The following is a 16,961-nucleotide window of genomic DNA, read 5'->3' on the forward strand; positions in this document are numbered from 1 at the left end:
TTAATTAATCAGAACGGAATAACGGTACATTTAAAATACATATATGTTTTTTACAGTGTTTACGATATCGTTTTTAGAAGTATATACAATTAAAATAGGGGCTGACTTCCGAAACGTCAGATGATTTGTATTCGTGCATAAAACTAGGGGTTTTTAAATCGAATTCCACACTACTGCAACTTCATAAAATTACTTTAGTATGGAACTCGATCTAAAAACCCCTTGTTTGATGCACGAATACAAATCAACTGACGTTTCCGTTGATGGAATCCATCGAGTTTCCCTACAATTTTTCCTTTAAATATTTATATATCCTGTCTAGAATAACGTCTTAAATTATTTCCTGCTACTTTTTTGCCATTTTTAAGGAAAAATGTCAAAGTGGCGCGGGATGCTTTTTAAAGTTTGGTTTAAATAAAATCATGATGTTGGGAAAATTGTTGATATAATAGATCAGATATTACTTGGAATTGGTCACAGCATAGCAGGTAAAAAAATACAAATTGAAAATGACCGTCCTACCCTTCCTGCGAAATGGGTGAAAGTCTGAAAATGAATGTAGTGATGCGTCTCCAAACAAACTGTCAAATACAGGTTTGTATTACTAAAAAGTGCAGGAGCTTTGAGCTGTCCATCATAAATTATGTGCATATGCATATTCAAATCAGATTTCACCCATTTCGATTGGATGATGTAGCTAAAATATAAAAATACCGAAAATACAGTTCTATTAAAACGTGGACCTATTGTCAATCTAAGGCTATTCTTATGAATAAACATCGAAAAACATATCGACTTTAATTTTTGGCGTGCTAGATCGGGGTATTCTGTCCCACCGTCTACGGCGGGAGAAATCTTTAAAACGCACAAATGGTTTTAAAGTTTATTTATGTATTTAAAAATTGTTGGTCCTTTGTTAAGTTATTTTGTAAAGAACATCCCTTCCTAAATAAAAAAATTATTAGTTGTAGCCTTGACACAAAAAATTAATCCGCACAACGCGGTGATCCAGACACTAATATAGTTTACATAGTATACTCTGTTATCCGGACATCACAATTTTTTTATATATCATCAAGTCAGCTATCAGATTATGATTAGAAAGAGTATTTAAGGAATAGTGTTGGGCTGTCTAGATCTCTGTAATCATTCTAGTTGGGTAATCTAGCTCCTAGATTACTTTGTAAATAGTTCAAAGCGTATGAGTTATGAATAACGTCATAAAATCTAACGTGTGTTATTACTTATTCGAAGTTTATTCATGCAAATGATGTGGGTAATTGGAACTGTTTAGTTAACTAGATAGTTCAATATAGTTCTTTTGGCACAACTCTGGTAATCATCGACCTTGCTAGATCATTTCATTAGATCACCGATCATTTCATTAGATACAACAAAAACCAGAGCGATTCGAGAGCAGGACCTAAACTGAACTTTTTTTAGAAATTTTTTGTGGGTGGTACCCGAAGGAGTGGACCGATAGATTCCATATTGAAACCTCATCTATGTCTGGTAGAAATATCACGATGTGCAAAGTATGGACCAAATCGGTTTCTCCCTTCAAGAGTTATGGTTCGTACACATTTTCGAACTTTTGTGGGGGAGGTAGCTAAAGGAGTGGACCGATGTGGTTAGGGTGTCCAAAAAACCGGTTTTTCCAAACAAAACGGTTTTCGGTTAACCGAATTTTTCAATTTTTCAAAAACCGGTTTTCGGTTTTCAGCATTTGTCAAAACCGGTTAACCGGTTTAAACCGTTTTTGTTAAATAGGTACAAAATTGCTCATAATTTATAAATAGTTGATTAAAAATGTGCGACAAGGGGCAAATTAAGTATAACGACTTCGTTATTATATAATTATCTCAAAATATCCTTGTTATTTGGTATTCAACCTCGAAAAGAGAGCTGCAAAATTAAGACAGAAATTGTGCTCTAGCAATGGTAAACCATATCAAATTATTAAGTTTACATTTCATTAAGTCCGGATTCTTCGTCTCGCTTTGCCAACCTCATGTTATAGTGAAATGCCTGAATCCAACATTCATTTTGTTACCGTTACCCTTTATAACCTGACATTCGTCTAAAGATTGTGTTAATTATGCACATACTTCCCCTAGTAAGGCTGATCATAGTGAACATTAGGCGATCTGTTTAATAATTACTATGTTGGACTAAACATTGGTTTTAAATTGTAGATACTACAGCTCTAGTTCCTAGTTCACTGTACTAGTTCCAAAACGTGTGAATAACGTCATACTAACTGCCGTGTGATATTACGTATACGCAGTTTTCACATAAAAACGATGTGGGCTATTGGAACTGCGTAGTGAACTAGATCGTTCAACTGGATTGGCACAACTTTACATTTTAAACAAAATATATTTCAAATTTAAAGTTTAATAGTTAAGTTTAGTTTACTTTTAAGGAAACAATTGTAGTGAAATATTAAAAATATCACTTTTTTTTAAAACTGGTTAACCGACACAAATAACCGGTTTTGTCGGTTAACCGAAAATGACGTTTTTGGCGAAAACCGGTTTCGGTTTTGTAACTCAAAACCGGTTAACCGGTTTCGGTTTTGGACACCCTAGATGTGGTCCATCTTCGAACTTAAACTAAACTTTGGCAAAATATTAAGAATTGCAAAATTTGGTTCGAATCGGTTAATCTGTTCGAGAGATATCGTACGCACCAGCCGGACAGACGGACGGACATTGCTAGATCGACTCTAAATTGTCTGAAACAGATTTCAAACCTACTTGAGGTCTAAAACCATTATTTCGATGAGGCACATTGTGTCCGTATGAAAGTGTATATACCCTCGTTAGCATAAATGCTTAGGGCCTTATAACACTGTGAACCGGCATTTTTTGGCAGAGATAATTTGTTTTGAGGATGAAAGCCCTTGGTGAGTATATTAAGAATCCCGATGGACAGATCCGCCGTGAGTCGAACTTCGGAATTATGGCATGTTGAAGTTTCTGCAGAAGACCTTGTAAGGCATCTGAAATTAGCGTTATATCTTTATTAACTGTTGTTTTAGCTTATTTAGAAGATTATATGTCTTCAGTCAAATCAAATGAGGATTATTTTCGTTGAGAATTTCGACCTTCTAACTCGCTTACTTCAATGTCCTTTTTGTCCTTTATTTTAAGAACCGCTATAAAAGTACCACAAGATGACGTTTTTATGCTTCAAATTTTCTGCAAAAATGTCGCTCAGAAAATTTTAGGTACGGTTTTCATTGACAACTTATCGATATTGGCACGATATGGGGCAGAATTATCTCTGCCCCAGATTTTCACCTCCATTTTGTGTCACAGTGTAATAATAATAAAAACAATCTACATATATAAATAAAAATCAAATGTCGTTCGTTGGTAATGGCATCTGTTGAGAACGGCTGGACCGATTTGGATAATTTTTTCTGAAAATGTGCGTCATAACCCGACTTGGGTTTTATGCAATGAAAATTTGACCACATCCACTTTTACGCCCACTTTTTTCAATTTTAAATTTTTATGATTTCTACAAAAACTACTGAACCTATTTTCCTAAATTTGCCAGGGAATGTACAGGGATGGCCCCCGGTTAAAATAGGCTACAAATTTAGTTGAATTTCGGAAGGGAAGGGGTACTTCCCCCATACCCTACTTTGTTAAAAATATTTTATTTTCCTGAAATGTCAGGGAATGGTCCCCGGTAAAAATAGTATGCATATTTTCTTGAATTTTGAAGGGGGCATATTTAAAAAAAAAACGCCTTACCTTTATGAACATGGTACAAATACACATGTAGCCGCATCGGCAATTGTTGGCAACATAAGATGTCATAAGATGTCATATTTTATTGAACCTCCCATATGCGATATTTAACAAGTAAGAAAAGCGTTAAGTTCGGTCGGGCCGAACTTTTTATACCCTCCACCACAAATTTCAGCCATTTCGGTGGATTAATGTGGCCACAACCTTCAAAATACCGAAATTCGGAAGGTACCGTTCTATGGGGGGTATATGATGGCGTGGACCTATACCTAAAAATTTCTGGGGGAAAGTTTTATACGCCTAAAGAAGACTAAATACCAAATTTCAGCCATATCGGTGTGATAATGAGGCTAAACCGTTCAAAATATCGAAAATCGGGAGATCTTGTATTATGGGGGCTATATCAACACGTGGACCTATATAAACATTTTATGGTAGAAATGTTTCTTAGCCTCTAGAAACACAAAATACAAAGTTACAACCGATTCTTTGGTCAAGTGGGTCTAATACATTCAAAATATATTAAAATGACGCGTACTTTATAAGGGGTCTTATGTGGGGACTATACCAAAACGTGGACCTATATAACCCAACTTTGGTAGGAATGTTTTCTGGCCTCTGAAGACACAAAATACCAAATTACAACCAATTCTGTGGTCAAATGGGTCTAATACATTCAAAATATATTAAAATGACGCGTACTTTATATGGGGCCTTATATGGGGGCTATACCAAAACGTGGACCTATATAACCCAACTTTGGTAGGAATATTTTTTGGCCTCTGGAGACACAAAGTACCAAATTACAACCAATTCGGTGGTAAAATGGGCCAAATATCTTAAAAATTCCTTAAAACGACGACGCGTCACGCGTCATTTTGTATGGGGGCTATACGAAAGCGTGGACCTACATAGCCCGCTTTCAATACCAAAAGTCCTACGTAAATATAACATATTTTCCCAAAATTACATCAACCTACGTCAATCCGTTCGGACGCTAGAGTGATTTCCACAGACGGACGGACATGGCTATATCGATGTAGAATTGCACGCTGATCAAGAATATATATACTTTGTGGGGTCTACAATGATTATTTCGAGTAGTTACAAACGTAGTGACAAACTTAATATACCCCCATCCTATGGTGGAGGGTATACAAAAAACGTTATATTTGCAAAAATTATGCATGTATCGGTTTAAAAATTTACGGATTAGGATTAGGGTCTAAAGAACCGACCACGCTTGTTTTTTTTAATACGTCATAACTCCAATACTACTGATGGGATTTCCATAAAATTTGCAGCAAAAGCTCAATGTTTGCTATTGTTATGTATATTTTATGAATTTCGGAAGAGGTGGGGTACCTTCCCCATGTCTTTCTTTTAAACGCTATATGTATAAGCCAAACTTATGATTATATCGGTTTCAGCAAATATGCACTCTAGGTACATATTTGGACCACGCTCACTTTTTTAATATGTCATATCTTGAAAACTGATGACCACGCCCACTCTTTTCAAAACATTATTTTTCCAAAACTACTGAACCTAATTTTAAGAAAATGTTCAAGAATGTCTCGTGGTCCAAAATGCTATATATTTATAGACGATTTTCGGGGCCTATTATTTTATAATCGCTATATTTGCTAAACTTATGAGTGCATCGGGTTGCAAATGAATTTTCGAGACAACGGTGGCTGCGCCCCCGATCAAGAAAAACTATATATTTACAAATTTCCTTAAATGGTGAGGTTCAACGGTCCATCAGCCATGAAAAGCTAAAACATATACATGAAATCGCTTATAACGTCGGTCAAGGGACCGACGGAATTTGTCGCTATAACCGATATGTCGTTATAAGCGATAGGGCTATAAAGGGCCCCAGAGATTTGGGACTTTTGGATATCGTCGTTATAACCGATATGACGTTATAAACGACGACGTTATAAGCGATTCCGACTGTAAGTCTCAATAAGCGGGTGAGTTCTACTTAACAATTTTTTAACTTTTATAATTAGATCGCTTTAGTATAATCACAGGGACATGGACGATAATAAATCCTAGAAAGCATAAATTGGCGAAAAAATCCGAAAAAGTCCGTAAGAGAAAAGGAAGGTTACATACCAAATCTGGTGATACATTTAAAAGCCTTCTCGGTTTGACAATGGACCGAAGAAGTAAGGTAGAAAATACCTATTTTTGAATTGTCAAGCATAAAGTCGATAAAAAGTTGTCATTAAAACTCATTACGACGGGCCAGCAACGCGGACCGTGGTTTGCCGTTGGATTCCGTGGACACCTTAGGTCAATACTGCATGAATAATTTTTAAATTGGGGTATGTGATTTTTTTCTTTTTGGCGCGCTAGATCGGTATTTTTTCTACTGTGCCGTGGTGCAATGATATGCTTAACCGCCTTGCACGCTGAGGGTCGTTCCTCGACCAGGCAAACATAGTCCAATTGTCCAATTTTACGAAAAAACTTGCCAAAACTCTAAAAATGAATGGGGTCAAACTGGTCTCTTCTCCTATAAAATGTGTTCGGATCAGATCAAAATATTCTACAAATGTGTTCGCCTTCAATTTTTACCATAGGTCCTGGAATACACCAAAACTCTATATCTTACCTAAACTCCAGAAAAATGTTTGTTTTGGCAAAATTGTCATACAAAACCTTATTCTAGAAGTATGGCATCAGAGACAAAAATGTTTTCCGCTAAATTTCACAGTAAGTCACCAAAGAAACGAAATATCTATTTGCATTACTTACCTAGGAAATTTTAAACAAAAATGTTTTCACTATCTAAGAATACGAAACTGCTGTAAAAATATGCAAATATTTTAAAAATCGCCGTAGCCTGGAAAAACTTCCTCGAATTTTAATTTTGAAACTAAGATAAAAATCGTTGGGAGTTATGTCCGCGTTTTTTCTGGGAGTTATGTCGGTTTTGCCTCACGGGCATAACTCCCAACGAATTTTATCTTAGTTTCAAAATTAAAACTCGGGGAAGTTTTTCCAGACTACGGCGATTTTTAAAATATTTGCATATTTTTACAGCAGTTTCGTATTCTTAGATAGTGAAAACATTTTTGTTTAAAATCGCTCAGAATCATTTTGGCAGTAATGTCCGTGGGTGTTATATCCGGGCACCGAGGATAAACAAGTAATCCTACAAAAAATTGTGAAAATCTGCTGGATTTTAATATAGGGCCAATTGGCCAAATATACTATTGAAACAATATCAAAATCTTACCCGATTTACATAAATTTTTGTAGAATTACTTGTTTAGCCACAGCAAGGTACTGGTTAAATTATCTCATCGATTGTTGCCTTTAGGGAAATTTGGTGAAAATTTATCTTTGGCCTCATTCAGATTATTATGGAAACTTTGAGGCCCCAGTGGCACGTGTTACCATATTCCGATTATGCTCACACTTTGGCAACCTTAAAATCTAAACTACCGCATAAAAAATCCGGCACCGATTTTTAAAACCACTCTACTGGGTACAGCTTTGTGCTGCTGCGAAGATTATTTTAAGAAACCATGAGCGTAGCATTCTCGCCTCTTTCCCCTATGAAGGGGCTTTACGGTAAGAATCGTTTCATCATACACAAAAGTACCGATTATCTTATGATACAAAAATAGGAATGAGAAACAAAACAATCTCCAAGCAATCTTATAGCGTACATCCAGGATGACACGTACCCCCACGTATGTAAGTCATATTTGGAAGAAGAATTCTAGACCTTTCCATTGATGCCAATTGTGTTAATGTACGTGGTCAGATAACAGAGGTATACCCTAATATATCTATATAAACCATATTGTGGGGCAGCTTTAGTCTGCGACCCATCAGTTAAAGTCTGACACTGGTAAGCACCATAACTAAAAAACCTTAGGTCAAATTGAAGTATATGATCGAATTGGCGTTGCAAAATACACTAAGAATACACACAGCTAACTGGAATTCTACAACAAGTTAAAACATTATTTTTTAAACATTAAGCTATTACGTCCTCCTTCAAAATCCATTATAATATTTTGCAATAAAATATTTAAATTGTAAGTTGTACTCACTACAAAAAATATTAGTCAAACGTTTCGATTTTGGAGCTATTCTTAAGAAGAACGCGTTCGAATGAAACAAAAAGTAATATATTTCTAAAAAGTGTCATGTCAGAATTGGCAGATGTTGTACCAAAAATTTGACATTCAGTTTTTTTTATTTTTGGCCAATGGCTGGCGCCACTGTACAATGTCTTGATCATGTTTGCTACTTTCCACATTCCATCGATCTTTCCACAATCTCTCAAACATAGTTAATCCAATAAAATATATATGAATCGGACAATCGGCAAACAAACAAAAATTCTAATTTAAAAGAAGATACTGCTATTAAATAAACAGTGGTAGAATTCAGTTATAGGCGATTTTATATTTATTATTTCTTGATTTAAATCATCATTCAAAATATCACAAAGTCCCCAGAGGAAGTCGCCAAAAACGCGACAAAACGTCTTGAATAAAAGCAATAATTTACTGCTTAAAATATCAAAGGTCTTAAAGCTTAATGGAAATACAACAATAAAAAACAGCAAATATTTTTTTTATAAAGAATCAAATAAAGTAAACACTGATGATCATTTATCTTCAAATAAATTAATAAAACAGGTATTTTTACTTACATTCCGTTTCGATCCATTGGCGCTGTTGGCTAAGGTAGTTGTGGTAGTGGATGCTGTTTTCGCTGTTGTTGTGCTTGTGGTCAAGTCACGTCCGCAATTGACGCCCGCTGAGGAGGGATGAGGTGAGGTAGGTGGAGATGGTTGTGGAATTGAGGGGCCCGTTCTATTGCGTAGACGGGCTAAAGCACTCCTTAGGCCTTCCGTATTTGTGTTATCGGGCCCCCTTCCAAATAAAATACATCCACAAAACAGTTTGAATGTTTTGGGAGTTGTTTTTCTTAAAAATGTATTACACTTTTTTATTCGTTCTCACTATCGACTTCGATTGTGTGATGTATCCGTTTTTTTTTTTAATTTATAATCAGGATGAAATGCTACACGATTGAGGATCTATACATGGCATGCATACACACAAACATTTCTACATAAATTCGGAGTTAAACGTTGATTCAATATAATGAGTACTTTACACGATATGTTATTTTACACATGTGCTGTAATTTTGCATATAAATTTTGTATACAAAAAGTGACAACCCATATGTAAAAAACATATCGTGTAAAGTACCCATAAATAAGAGTACCCAAACTCGCCGAAAAAAATAAGTCATAATCTATTGAAATAAGTGGCAGTTGCAAAGAAAACAAGCAAATCGTCGAATCGAATCGCCTTAGGGAAGGAAATAAAAATCTAAAATCGCTTAAGAAGCAGATGTGAACTGACAAAATTTTCCGGCATGTAACATTAAAAATTACCAGAAACTGAGTATAAACAATAATAGCATCATACATTGATTGCGGATGGTTTCTATTGGGCTATACCATAATAAACACGATAGTAAATTATCACCCCATAGCACAGTGGATGCGCCCAACGACAAAAGTAAAAAAAAAAATCATGTCTTCATTTTAAGAGTTTAAATCCATAAAGTACAGAAAGTGGATGATAGGTGGCCAAAAGTGCGCAGACAACACATTTCTTCTGAAAGTACTTTTGTCACACCTTCATATATAAGTGACACCTGTATGTATTTCTCACCTTTGTACAATTTGTCCCGGCCAACACTAGAGTAAATTTTTGGGAAAAACACATAATTTCAAGATAATAATTTAAATACCCAGCAAAAAATTTGGAAGTTGTGCATGTAGAGTTATGATGGATGCAATCCACACGGAGTTATGAAAAATCCACTCCGTTGGATACATTTTATATGCACTTGCTTAATGATCCCTACAAAACAAGCCAGTTTGTTAATCCCTACCCGCCGCTGGCGAAATCATTTTTTCCAAAAACAAAAAAAGAGTGTATGAACTTCTAAGAATTTTTATAAAATAAAGAAATAAAAACTAAGTTGCGAACATTTTTGTGGTAATTCACGAGACGGAAATTCTTAATGGAGTGGAGTTGAAGTCCATGTCGAAAACTGAACTAGTGATGGGAAGGCAACATAAAAAACCTTTAGGATGATGAAGCAAAATCAGATGCGTTTGGATTTAGTGGCGAACGGAGGAAGTAAGCTCAATTGCGATTGAATTTAACGGACCATTTTTTAATTTGTGCTAATGTAATAAATTTCTTAATATTCTTGTTTTAAACAAATAAAAAATGAATTTTATTTATTTTGGGATATTTCGCAATGGCTTGCATTTTTACTGCATCTTTAGATTGATTAAAAACACAATCCGAAGAGTGTCTTTAAATTCAATCCAATACACTACATCAAAAGCTGTGGATCGAAATGGAGTGCATCTCAGCTGTGTGCTGTGGAAGCAAAATGGAGTGCATTCTAGCTGCGCGCTAAAGTTAAAAAGTGTTGCGGAGGAGGTACTTGAAGGAATGAACCGACATAGTCCATTAGGCACAAGCGTTTAACTTTTGTGGGAGAGGTACCCTAAGAAGAGGACCTATATTGGCCATTTTAGACAAAATATTAGGAGATCCAAAGTTTGGACCAAATTGGTTGATCGGTTCGGAAGTTATCGTGCTCTCCAGTCACTACGAATGGTGCCATAGGGTTTTTACCCCTTTCGGACTGTTTTCTGAAGATGTTTGGACTTGCCTCGGAAAAAGCATTTACATTCGTAATTGAGGCAGCGAATGCAAGTTGCTTCAACAATTCCTAAACTGAACTTATCCGAAACTTTGTGTGGGAGGTACCCGAAGGAGTGGACAAATATAGTCCATATTCAAACCTGATCTACATATGTATGTCTTGCAAATCTATTAGGATGTGTAAAGTATGGACCAAATCAGTCACTCCATTCAAGAGTTACGTGGTCACAATTTTTCCGAACATTTTTGAACTTTTGTGGGAGAGGTACCTGAAGGAGTGGACCGATATGGCTTATCTTCGAACTTAAACTACGTTTGAACAAAATATTAAGAAGGCCAACTTTTGGACCGAATCGGCAAATACGTTCCAGAATTATCTTGCGCTCCAACCACTACACACGGTGTCACAGGGGCTTTTGGCATATTTCAGGCTATTTTATCAGAAAGTATGGACTTGCCCCTGATGAAACTTATACCGTCGTATCGGGGGTAGTGTATACAAGTTGCTACAGCAAAAATCAAAGTGATTTGAGAGCAGCTCCTAAACAAACTTTTCCGAAATTCTGTGTGGCAGGTACCTGAAAGTGTGGACAAATATCGTCCCTATTTAAACCTGATCTATGCCTGGTAAATATATTAGGATATGCAAAGTATGGATCAAATTGGTTACTCACTTCAAGAGTTATCGTGCGCACAAATTTTTCGAACATTTTCGAGCTTTTGTGGGGGAGGTACCGGAAGGCGTGGACCGATATAAGCCATCTTCGAACTTAAACTAAGTTTGGACAAAATATTGCGAAAGCCAAATTTTGGACCGAATCGGTTGACCTGTTCGAGAGTTATCGTGCGCTCCATCCATCCAGCCAGACAGACGGACATGGCTAAATCAACTCCAAATTGTCTGAAACACATTTCGTCAAACATACTTGGGGTCTAAAACCATTATTTCGATGAGGCACATTTTGCCCGTATGAAAGTGTATATACTAGGGTTATGACTTTTTGACATTTTTCCTCAAAAATGATTTCCTGTAGCAAGGATGAATGAACTTTTGCCTAATAATCACTATGCTATCGTTTATTCGATTGAAATATAAAAAAAGTTCACGCACAAATCGATTTTAAAAATATAATTTTTTGAAAAAAATGTATGAAATGAAAAAAAATTTTTTTCAAAAATTATTTTTTGTTGCACGAATGAATAAATATAAGCCTACTAATAACTATAATAATGTTTATTTCATTCAAATATTGAAAAAGGTCATACACAAACCACTTTGAAAAAATTTGAAATTTTTTGTTTTTTGTTAAAAAATTATATATTTAAATAAAAGCGTTTACGACATTTTTACGATTCTCAGAATTGAAGAAAATTAGTGAGACATAAATGTTATGTCAGTTTAATTATCTCATGTGACTCTAAAGGTTGTTTTAAATTGTATATCTGCTTACAGTGACTTCAAAAAATTGTCCATAATTTTGATAAATTCAAATTTTAAAATCATTTTGTGCGTGTGGTTTTTTCACCGAATCACCTTATAATTATGATTTTATGTAATCTTATGACAAAACTCATCACGCTATGATACAGGGATATGATGTTGTAAAAAAGTCATAACCCTAGTATATACCCTCGTTAGCATAAATTCTGAGGGTATAAAGATGTACTCCAACGGCACTTGCACTGTACACTTGTAGTGATTCAAGTGCATCCGCGGATGAAATTTTTTTGCTGGGTATTGTAATGAATGGACAAAAAGGCATGTGAAATCGATTTCGAACTTTAAAAATCATAAATGAAAATTTGATTTATGTTCAATTCTAATGTTTCCAATCCATTCCTCTAAATGGATAGTATGAAGCATGAAGAATATTTGTTACAAAAATGTTTGGGGTCGGTAGAAATTTAATTTAATGAAATGAAAGGCTGCTTCAAACTTTTATTTTTGACATCAAAAAAACTTACGTTCATTAGGGCTTTATTTTTTTTTACTTTTACAAAATAACACAAATGTTGTGCTACCTTCTCTCCATCGCTAAAAACTCTAGAATTTACTGAAAGGGTAAAAAATAAAAATCACTTTAGCTATGCCCCAGAATATCGTTGCTAGAAAAGTGTTCCAAAAATAGCAAGATTTTTCTGTTCCCGTACTTTTAGAACATACTTCAAATAATATCAATATTTAACAAATCGTTATTTTCAAGTATTACAATTGAAAAACCAACAATTAAATTTTGCCAGGCGAATAATTTTTTTTTTGTCCTTGTTTTCAATTTGAAGATATAGAGTTGTAGCAGAAGTTTTTTGTTGGAACAATTCACCAATGCGTCTATATTTATTATTGTATAATGTCGACAACAGTAAAAAATTACAACCCTGCTTTTGACAGAATAGGCCATAAGAAAAAGATGTAATCAGCTGTCCGATTTTCCTAAAGCTGCAAAAAAGTTTTAGCCTAACCGATGAAATTACTTTGTTGAAAATTCTCTAGTGTGGACCGGGACATAGCTGGAAATCGAATCGAAACCCCGGGGTGGATAACATAAATTACAAGCAAAGATGACTTAACAGATTTCAAACTTTTATTGCCTATGCAGCAATTAATCCATATTGGAGGTTGGTTTTGTACCAATATGCTATTAAAGTGGCTTTATATGATATACAGTCGAAATCGCTTGTAACGTCGTCGTTTATAACGTCATATCGCTTATAACGACGAAATCCAAAAGTCCCGAATTTCCGCCCTTTATATTTCACACAAATAAATACCGCTTATAACGTCATATCGTCAGTAACGTCAGTTTTTTGTGAAATATTGAAACTTTTCTATAGGTTATAACGTCGAACTATACGAAAAAGAAAAAAATTCTCTCAATATCTTGTTTTTTTTTATTAATTTTCTCGTTTAGAGTTAAGCTTAATGATCGAAAATTTTTTGCAAGTAAAAAAGGAAAGCCAAGGACTCGAACCCACACAGTCACCAAATTACGTGACCTGGTTTCGCTGTTAGTTGAGCAGCTCTTCAGACATATCGACTTTGGGATGGTTTCTCTGTCCTAGAACTTTTGGTTTTTCAAATGCAAATGTGTTTTTATACAACCACGGATATTTGGCCGTTGAATTGTATTTCTCTTCATGACAAACGCCTTTTTTGCGCTGCTTTTGTTATGAGTTTTGGCTTTGAACTCTAACACGTCGAGACAATAGTTTTGATATGTTTTCAAGGACGTGGGTTCAAATCCCAGCCGGGCTCAGGCTGTTTTTTATTTTTTGAAATTTTGCCTGTTAGATCGAAGATCATTTTTAATGATTTTTTTAACTCAAACAACAATAAAATACCAAACATACGCATAACATGTTTGAGATGGGGTTGGACAACTAAATTACGACTCACATGTATGCGGATTAGAATCGCATTGACGGAATCGGTAAATATCCGCTATACTGGCAAGAATAGAAAAGGGTCAAAGTAAGAAATTAAACGTGTTAGATGCAGTATTAATGTTAGATGAAGCCTGGAAAAATGTGACGTCTTCTGTCATTGCTAATTGTTTTCATCATGCGGTATTTGTTTATGGTCCTTTCAACGATTTCTACAAACACGTAGAAGATGTTGATGAATTAGTCGCCATCGATGACAATGTTTTCACATCTGTATATAATGACGACGTAATATTGGCAGTTTTAGATGAAGGCAATTCTAACGAAGAAATTGAGGATACTACAAAACCAGAATTTCACTTACCGTCAGTGTCTGAGGCGTGTCTAGCTGTAGAAACTCTTCAAATAATTATTTAGTCAGAAGATGTTACAAGCAAAGAATGTTTTTTTGGAAACCCTTTCAAAATGTAGATCTGGGTTAAATTTAAAACTTACTTTGGAATTCAAAAGCCCAAACTAAAATAACAGACTATTTTAAATAGATCCATATCCTCCATTAACGTAATGCATCGTTATTTTTTATTTTATTTTTAAGTCATTCATACGTATGTATATAGAATGAAAAAGTAAAAAAAAATTGAATTGAATCTACATATTTACTTATTTAATAAAACAACAAACAACAAAAGTCACTATACATAATATAATTTCACCTCTTTTGTAAACAGTTGGTCTGTCCTTTACTTTTGAAAATGGTAAAACCGGCAAAAGTAGTAAAAGTTGTAAACTGCTCCCATATGAATTGTATGGTCTCGGAAGTAAAGGAACGCTTTTCGAGTAAAAAGTGATAAAACTTGAAGATTCTTGCATGTAAAGGAACAGAGCTATTATTTATAACGACTTTGCCGATAGCTTTTATTGCTAGTCCTTTTTGTAATTTTCTTTATTATAATTTATAATTATAATAAATATATTAAAATAAAATAAAATATAACGAATATCACTTATAGCGTCCGATTTTGGTCGGTCCCTTGACTGATGTTATAAACGATTTCGACTGTAATAAAAATAACTGTAATTTAAGCCGCCCCATATTCAACGACAAACACAAAACACAAAATTGCGCCAGTTGTTGACATGTTTGTACTGCGTGCATTCGCTTTGTAGGTGTTTTCCTTTTTTGCTGAATTATAAGCACTTAACTGGGGTTTGGGGTGGAATGTTCTCACTCACCCACTGCAATAGAGGTACTCGAGTATTTTTACTGACCTACTTCTGCGTCTTGAGTGACAGTGGAAATGGAAGGAAACATAACAGAGAAGGAAGAGGCAATACGCCAAAAAGACGAGTGGAAACGAATGAAATGAAATATAATCCGAATTTTTGAATCGCAACAACACCAAGTCCTATGCTAACAAATCAATGTACAATAAACAAGACACATATATACTGTGTGATAAATAACGATACTTGTTGTGGTGTTGTTTTAAAATATAAACTTTACAAAGAAAATCACTTCTACAGTTCGGAGTGAAAACAAAACATAACCATGTAAATTTTACTGCAGCACTCTGTACTTTCCAATGGTAGCAAACACATATGGAAATGGCGTAAAACTGCTATCAGCCGACCGTAGAAAAAAATGGTCAGGGGAGGTTGTATAAAATTTATACTATAAATGGCCATGCAGACAGTGGTCGGGGTAACAGTAGTAGTGCATTTACAAAAAGTAGTAGTAGTAGTCGTTGTTGATGAATAAGTACATTTGTTTATGTACACATGTCGAAACATTGTACGATTATCCTTTGAATGTGAGCCCTGTGAACATATTCATATTATTTCGAAATTGCCGCACTTCTGTTTTCATTTTACATCCATTGCACTCAACTTGTTTTAGCGGGCGTATATTCATTTGCTATGTGATAGGGGTGAGATTTTTTGTCTTTGACCCAGTTATTGAATTACTAACCACCGTAGAAGCATTCGCCTTGCCCTACAGGCCAGTGAGAAGATTTGTTTTTATGTATGTTCCAATCAGTGAGTGATGGTACAAAAAAAAAAAAAACAAACAATGAAACAACAACAACGTGCACAGCTACAATGAAATGAAATGCCAGAAACGTTACATAAATGTTTGCACAGTTTAGAATCCATAGGAATATAGAATATATTATCTTAATGTCATTTTAATGGGGCACAAAGAGTCTCTTTTTAATCTTGGTATGTTCGTATGAATGTATGTATGTATGCATGGTTATTGTATACAAATCTTCTGCAATTTGAAAATTCCACTTAGGAGTAGCAAGTTGTCGTGGACAGGCACACATTATATCGTCTACGCTTACATGCGATGGATGAGTACTTGATGTACACATACAACTTCTAGGATAATGACATAAATGTATGTCGTTATGTATATATACACAATATTTTGTTCAGTAACAAATATGTATAAATATTCAGTTGTAAATGAGAATATAACTATATGTATTCGCGGTAAATATCTCAAGAAGACGGTTTGGCCCGAGGACAATATTTTTTTATGAACATATTATTTATTATCCTTTTTCTAACACTCACTTTCAATTTGTTATTTATTCTTTTATTGCACCACCACCGACGATACAAATACCGTTGGACTTCGTTTACAATTCAATTCCGACCGTTCACACCAAAGCGCTGCAACAAACTAAAGCTCTGCGAGTGTTTGCTCCTCTCTTTTCAATTTTCGGTAGTGACAAGTAACCGTTATTTCTGCACAGCAAGGACATGGATATGCTTTTTTGACAAGCAGAGTATTACCAGAATATGTACGTATGTCGTTTGCCGGTTTTTTTATTTCTGAAAGAAGCTCTGCGCTCTGCGTTTCGTTAGCAAAAAGAAAACAACAACCTTGTTATATGATATGGCCAAAACCTATAACTTTGCGTGTTGCGTGTACGTTCAATAAAACAAAAACAAAATGCATCTTTTTAAATTTGAAATACATGTCAAGGCCTACAGAAGGTGGTAGCCTGTTAACAACACTTGACAACAAACATAATAGATTTTACATTATTGTGATTTTAGTTTCTTTG

The 16,961-nt window shown here is 34.9% G+C and overlaps 1 protein-coding gene across 5 annotated transcripts in view; it reads right to left on the minus strand.

Annotated features, from left to right (window-relative positions):
• The window catches only part of Rgk1 (Rad, Gem/Kir family member 1), a 79,473-nt gene extending 62,873 nt beyond the window's left edge, over positions 1-16,600 (minus strand). The window contains exons 1-2 of one of the 5 annotated variants that reach the window (XM_073992698.1): positions 16,465-16,600; positions 8,452-8,872 (exon numbers count right to left, since the gene is read on the minus strand). The gene's annotated coding sequence lies outside the window, so the exon portion shown is untranslated. Of the gene's footprint in view, positions 1-8,451; positions 8,873-16,229 lie in introns of all 5 variants that reach the window. The other 4 variants (XM_073992695.1, XM_073992697.1, XM_073992700.1 and 1 more) reach the window with 4 other exon arrangements.
• Between the last annotated feature and the right edge of the window lie 361 nt (positions 16,601-16,961).

Source organism: Musca autumnalis, unplaced genomic scaffold (assembly GCF_047663935.1).
Source record: "Musca autumnalis isolate F117 unplaced genomic scaffold, ASM4766393v1 scaffold_5, whole genome shotgun sequence".
Classification (NCBI taxonomy): domain Eukaryota; kingdom Metazoa; phylum Arthropoda; class Insecta; order Diptera; family Muscidae; genus Musca; species Musca autumnalis.